Here is a 6739-nt window from a genome sequence, read left to right on the forward strand (position 1 = left end):
TGCGGAGACAACAACATGCACAAAAACAAGACAGAGCAAAACCAAGCAACAATGTACAACAAAACAGCGACAACACCATGCCACTGACAAAGAACAAATTAACATATACCAAGAAAGAAAAGCTTGTAGTTAGTTCAAGGATTGATGGCCTTTAAGAGTGTTTTCCAGTCCAGTCTGTTGGGGCACCACGCCCTGTCCCCAATGTCCACCTTCATCATTCCCTGGGGATCTTGCTGCTCCCCTCCTCTGCTGTGGCTGGAAATCTTTATATGGAAGCAGACTCCCTCCTGCAGAGCAACTGGTAGGTTTGAATGACTAACCTCTCAGTTAGTCACCAAACATTTAACCACTACATCAGCAGAGCTCTTTTGTAAATAGCCCAACTACTCTGCTATAACTCAGAGAGCCCTGGGGGTGTATTGGTTATGTACTGGGCTGCTAATACCAAGGTCAGTAGTCTGAAACCACTAGCCACTCCCTAGGAAAAAGATGAGGTTTTCTAGTCCTGCAAAGGGTTAATGATTTCACAAACCTAGAGAGGCAGTTCTATCCTGTCCTGTCGGGTCACTATGAGTCAGATTCCCCCCAATCGTAGTGAGTTGGGTTTACTTTTCTGTTTTTGCTTTTGGGTATAATTTGGCATGAGATTTGAATAAAAAACAGCTACTTGATGTCTTTTTAAAAAACATATGGTACAGGGCATTCTGACATTTTAATATTCAAGAAAAAAGTGATACATACTTCCTTTAGTTTATTCAGGAAGACGGACCTTTGTTTGACCATCCAATACACACAAGCAAACAACAAATGTGTTTTATTTTGTATTTACCAGATGCCACAGGGTTAATTTGTATTCATGGCAACCCCATGGGTATCAGAGTACAACTGTGTCTTATAGGAGTTTCAGAACCTGATATTTTGGACATGAACTGTCAGGTCTTTTTTCCAATTGCCTATAGGTAGACTCAAACCTACGACCCTTCAGTTAGCAGCCAAACACATTAAGTGTTTGTATCACCAGGGACTTCATTCTACACTAGTGTACTGAGACTTACTTCAGACATACTTGGACTTTACGACTGTGCCAAGCCTTCCCTACAGATGTCCTTCAGGTTTACTAGGGTCAATTCTATTTTAACCAGCAGTCTTCCAAGTGAGATCCCAGCAGCATCCAGGGTCCAGTCCAGAGCAACAGAACCAGCAACTCTATATGTGGTACCCAAAAATCCACCATTCAACAAGTCCTCCAGCTGAGTCCAATGCACACTGACATGTAAGAACCACTGACTTAGATGGTCTACAACACTATTTTTTCTCTGGTAAACTAGCGACCATAGCAGCATATCTGATGATCCAGAAGCTATAAAAGTTTGCTTAGCGTTTCTGGTTTGTACAAATTCCCTGCTGTGAACTGTGTTGGGTGGAAAATCAAAGAATCAGCACAGAAATGGTTCCAACACTCAGACCCCAAATCTGTGGGTCTTGTGTTATAGTACAGTCCACAGCAGTGGCCTTGCTCTCAAGTGAGATTGTTCCACAGAGGTCCTGGGAAAGTTCTAGGGTGCTGGGCAAAAGCTCTCACCAGAAATAAACTCATTTACGTCCTTTAAGAACTACTCATTTCTCAAGGCAGCTGTAACTAACCTAAGCTAAATTTGGAGTGGAGGTGGTTGGGAGGGTGCTTGGGAGAAAATTGCATATAGCTATTTTTCTATGCTCATATTTTATATTGAAAAACTCAAATTACCATTTTAAAGTTGTTATAGTGTTTAATATTGTCTACTTTCTTTTTGAGTAAGGTTTTCCTCTATTTTATATTGTTGTTTTTCTGTGTATGAAATCCAGGATGGTAAATCTATAGCTACAGTAACTGAATTAATGGGGAGCTCATTGAGTACAAGAAAGAAATAAGTTCTAAAATTGTGGTATCATTGTACGACTGTTCTTGATATTGAATTGTATGATATGTGGCTTAAGTACTAATAAAACTGTTTTAAGAATAGTTCAAATTACTGCATCAAAGAATCATCCCATATCCTACTCCTTGGTGAGTTTGGTAGAACCACAGCAGATAGGTATTCATTTCTTCTACTTGTAATTAAGGAGCCCTTATGGCACTTAGATAAGCTTTGGACAGCTAACTGCAAGGCTAACAGTTCATATCCAGCCACTCCATAGGAGAAAGATGAAGCTACCTGTTCCCCTAAAGATTTACAGCCTGGAAATCCCTATACAGGGTCGCTATGAGTCGGAATAAACTAGATGGTATTAAGTTTGGATTTTTGGTTTTGTATTGTAATTGTCCATCTCCAAATCCAGGTCAGTTGCCCCTGAGTCAACTGATTCATGGTGTCACCACGGGTGTCAGAGTAGAACTATAGTAGAGTTTGGTGACTAAAATCTCAGAACCTAAAAAATAAGAAAATTTCAGAACTAGATTGCCAGGTGTTTTCTGGGTCCTCTGTGTGAACTCAAACCTCCAACCTTTTGCGTAGCAGCCAAGGCGTTAACACGCATGCACTATCCAGAGACACTCCAGATAGCAATGCACAGGCTGAAAGTGTCTAGAACTAAGACTGACCCCACATAGGACTGATCCTATAGGGTCACTTTGATTCGGCATCGCCTCGATGGTAGTTTGTATCCAGCACAGAGCACATTGGTGAGTGCGCGGTCATTTGTTAAAGGAAGTCAATCAACTCATCAAACGAAGAATGGGAAACAAGGGCCCAGGTCACTACAATAAAATTATCCCCTGTAAGTACAACTCAGATATGCTGGTGATCGGACGGTAATACGGTACCCTCCATTCATCTGTAGCCGCCTCTCCCGTAGCCGCTGCCTGTTCTCGGCATCAAAAACCCCGACGACTTAAACATCTCAATGTTAACAGACATGCAACACGATTGCATATCCCCTTAATGCTACATAGACGCCATCCAGTCTCGGCGCCGGGTCCGTCAGTCTTTCTGTTCCCCCTTCTCTTCTCACCCTCTCACTTCCGTTCCCCCGCCCGCGGGAGGCAGGATGTGCCTGTGACGCTACTTCTCTTTCGGCCCGCAGAACGTGGTACAAACCTTCCGCATCATCCGCTTTTCGGGCGGTGGCCTACAGCCCCTGCCGTAGGGCCTCCAAGAGCAGCGGCAGTGGTAGTGACCAGACCCTCGGCCGCCCTTCACCAGAGGCAGCCATGATAGAGAACACTGGACCTTTCCCAGGCGCCCACGGGGTGACGTACAACGGAATTCCCACAATCCTCTTCATTTCAACTCTCCCCACCCACAACTCTAGCATTAAACCTTTCATCATTGGCGCATCTGCGTTCGCCAGCACACCGACCGGTGAGCAAGCGAATGCTTATCGCCTATCACCCTTGGAAACGACTACTGTTTTTGCCCCCTGTCCCTCCAGCTTTTGTTAGTCTAATTTTCCGAATATTTTTGTAGAACAATAAGAACTGACCCTCAGAGCCAAAAGATAAAATGTAATGTGGAACCTTTCAGCACAACGGCAAAAGATTTTGTGGAATAACAACTACAATTAAACAAAAGTATCGGTTTGGGTTATTACTCAGAACTGTCTTTTGTTTGGTTAAAAAAAAACAACAACAAGCCAGACCTGCCCGCTTAGTTATAGCCATATAGTGAACTGTTTTCTAATTTGCTTGTAAGTTGACTTGCAAGCTTTTCAATCATTTAATACAGGGACTGACTTATGTAGATTAGCTACACCAAACAAATTCAATTGTTCGTTTCTGACCTGTTCACCTTGAACAGGTGTCCGTTCTGTGTCCATTCTCCATCTCCTAGAGGTTTGTTCCGCACTCTTTCATTGCTTATGCAATAGTAAAGGGCACAGGCTTTAAGAGAAATACCACAATTAGATGGCACTTCCTAATCGCTTATAGAAACATTGGGTACGGGGAGGGAGAGGGAAAAATGAGCTGAAACCAGGGGCTCAAGTGGAAAGTGGGTGTCGTAAGAATGATGAAGTCAACATATGTACTAAAGTGCTGGACACAGATGACGGATGTACAGATTGTGATGAGTTGTATGAGCCCCTAATAAAATGATTATTAAAAAAAATACAATAACTAAAAAAAGAAACGTTGGGTAGCATCACTGGAACCTGTTGGGAAGGTGCTCAGAAGAGGGAACAGTAAAATTGGATATTCCACAGGTCACTGCATAGTGGTTATACACTGGGCTGCAATCCGAAAGGTCAGCAATTCAAAACCACTAACCAGCTTGGGAGAAAGGCAGGGCTTTCTGCTCCCATAAACAATTAGAGTCTCAGAAACTCACAGGGATAGTTTGACTCTGTCCTATAGAGTCACTATGAGTCAGCATCGACTGGACAGTCGTTTTGTTTGGTGAGACCATTATTGTGTTAATTCCTCAAAAGAGAGCATCAAAGTACTGGACAGAGTACAGAAAAAGTCACCAAGGACATATCATACATCCTGAAGCAGCCTCAAGTTGTGCCGTGGAGTTCCTGCTTCTCAAAGCTGGCTGCACATAATTTCCCAAAAGACCCCAGTGCCTAAAGCAAAATGTTCTCCCCTAAGCAGTTTACTAAGCTCTTGGCTTGATCCGAAAGTAACTCCAGAGAATCATTTTCTTCTGGAATAAAAGGCACCATAAGATGGATTGCCTGTGCAGGTCACATTAATTCTTTGATCCCAGAAATCTGAATTCCAGGAGAATCAAAAACAATTTTGTCACTTAAAAAGAAAACAGGTATTTATTTTTCTCAGTTTAGGAAATAATAAGTCAAATTTAGCTTGAGGATCAGCAGAAGTTCCTTCTTTGTTTCCTCCAGGTGGGCAAGCTGCAGCTCACCAGCCATGTGCTGCTCTTTCAGTACATACATGTGGCTTTGAAGCGAAATGGAAAATTAAAATAAAATTATCGTAGTTTCACTTAAGGGATATTATTCATATAATGGTGACTTCATTTGTTTGTAAAAATATATGTATAGCTCTTGAATAATTGTTAAATTATCATAAGGGACAAGATTGGCTCTTCCGTCGCATAAATTTGCCAACCCCTGGTCTAGTAGATGTATCTGCATCCTTTATCTGCAGATAAGGTCTCTTTCCTCTGTTACCAGTTTTCTCCTGTGTCTAATCATCTTTTAAAAACTCAGTGGCAAATTTAGAGCACTTTCTAACAGTTTCATCCACAAGTTAGAGGATTTTAGATTTCAGCACATATTTGGGGGAGGAGAAAACAATTCAAACACTGGGCAAATTATTTGAGCCTTGATTCTTGAGCTTCTTGTGTAGAATGGATATAGTTAGAATTTTAAAAGTTCACATGTGAGAAGCACCAAAAGCATTGTCTGGCACAGAATTGAACATTATATGGAACTAGAAAGTATACTTATTGGCTTAAATGGAAATGCCTTCTTGTCTAAGACCTCTCCCCTAATAATGGCTAACGTTTGAGCATCTCTGTATCAAACATTTTGTGAAGTGTTTTAAACCTATATATATATTTGTTTAATCCACAAAAAATCTCTAATGGAAAGTTACAAGTATTATCACCCTTCCTCTCTTCTTCTTCCTCTTTTTAAAAGCAGCTCAGGAAGTTTAAAGGTGCCCTGGTGGCATTTTGGGCTAAGCACTGGGCTGCTAACTGCCAATCAGTGGTTCAAACCCACTAGCTGCTCACGGCAGGAAGATGAGACTGTCAGCTCCTTTAAAGATTTACAGCCAACACTGAGCAAAAAAAAAAAAAAACCCTCAAAACCCAACAACCTATAATTGTAAAAAAAGAAAAAACTATTTGCAGGCTCAGAAACCCTGAGGAACAGTTCCATTCTGTCTTATAGGGTCACTATAAATCAGAATCAACTAGTTGGCAGAGAGTTTGCTTTTGGTAGGAAACTCAGGGCAGTCAGATACCAGATAACTCAATAACTTGCCTATAGTATAGAGATAGTAAGAAACAGAGCCAAGATGTAAACTCCGTGCACTGTAGTAAAAGTCTGTGCAACACTCACCACATGATTGGATGGGACCATGCAGATAGTGTGTGAGGACTTGTAATAGAGGGGATTGGTCAGTTTTGTCCTTCCACTGGGTACAAAGTGAGCCATTTCAGAAGCAAGAATAGAAAATCTCACGACCAGCAAGAAAGAAGCATTCAGAATGAGTGTTTCCAAGATTCCTGCTTGAAGAAACAGCAGGGGAAGAGCAGTGAGAAGACCATAGACAGAGAAGAGGAGCAGAACAGAGACTGTTAGGTAGCAGGATAGAAGGTTGTTCCTCTCCATGCCTAGGGGCCCCTTAAAGGAGGTTAGAAGCCAATGCAGGCTAAGGGTATGGCATGGGCCGATTCAAGTCTGAGCCAGATGAGCAGTACGTCTAGGTGGGAGGTAAACCTGGGTTGGCTCAAACTAGGGAAGGTGAGTTTAATTCAGTCAATGGGGTCAACCAGCACTGTCGACTACGCCTCCCAGCCAAAAGCCCTGAAGGCTGGAACCTGGAGTCCACTGCCCTTCTCTTCAGCTGCTCCTCTGCTTTCTGCTCAGCCATGCCGTGGTCTCTCTGGCCTCAGGCTGTCACGTGTGTGTACTGTCCCACGAAGGTGCCTGTGTTCAGTTACTGTAAAGCCTGAACTTCTATCCTTTATAAAAACCCACTTGGATCACAAACCAGGCTTCTGCGATGAATTCTTTCTCCAGAGAAGCCGTGGATCGAGTTATTTCCCACCAAAGAAATCTAACAAGACCC

General features: G+C 42.4%; 1 long non-coding RNA gene across 1 annotated transcript in view; it reads right to left on the reverse strand.

The window, feature by feature from the left end:
* LOC123521726 overlaps nt 1–3168 on the reverse strand; it is a 14490-nt gene extending 11322 nt beyond the window's left edge. Inside the window, exon 1 of the long non-coding RNA XR_006680088.1 lies at nt 3078–3168. This is a non-coding gene — a long non-coding RNA (uncharacterized LOC123521726). The remainder of the gene's footprint in view (nt 1–3077) is intronic.
* Nucleotides 3169–6739: the final 3571 nt, after the last annotated feature.

The sequence above is a fragment of the Echinops telfairi genome, unplaced genomic scaffold (assembly GCF_000313985.2).
Source record: "Echinops telfairi isolate 266 unplaced genomic scaffold, ASM31398v2 ScPeMD7_47;HRSCAF=170, whole genome shotgun sequence".
In the NCBI taxonomy this organism is placed as follows: domain Eukaryota; kingdom Metazoa; phylum Chordata; class Mammalia; order Afrosoricida; family Tenrecidae; genus Echinops; species Echinops telfairi.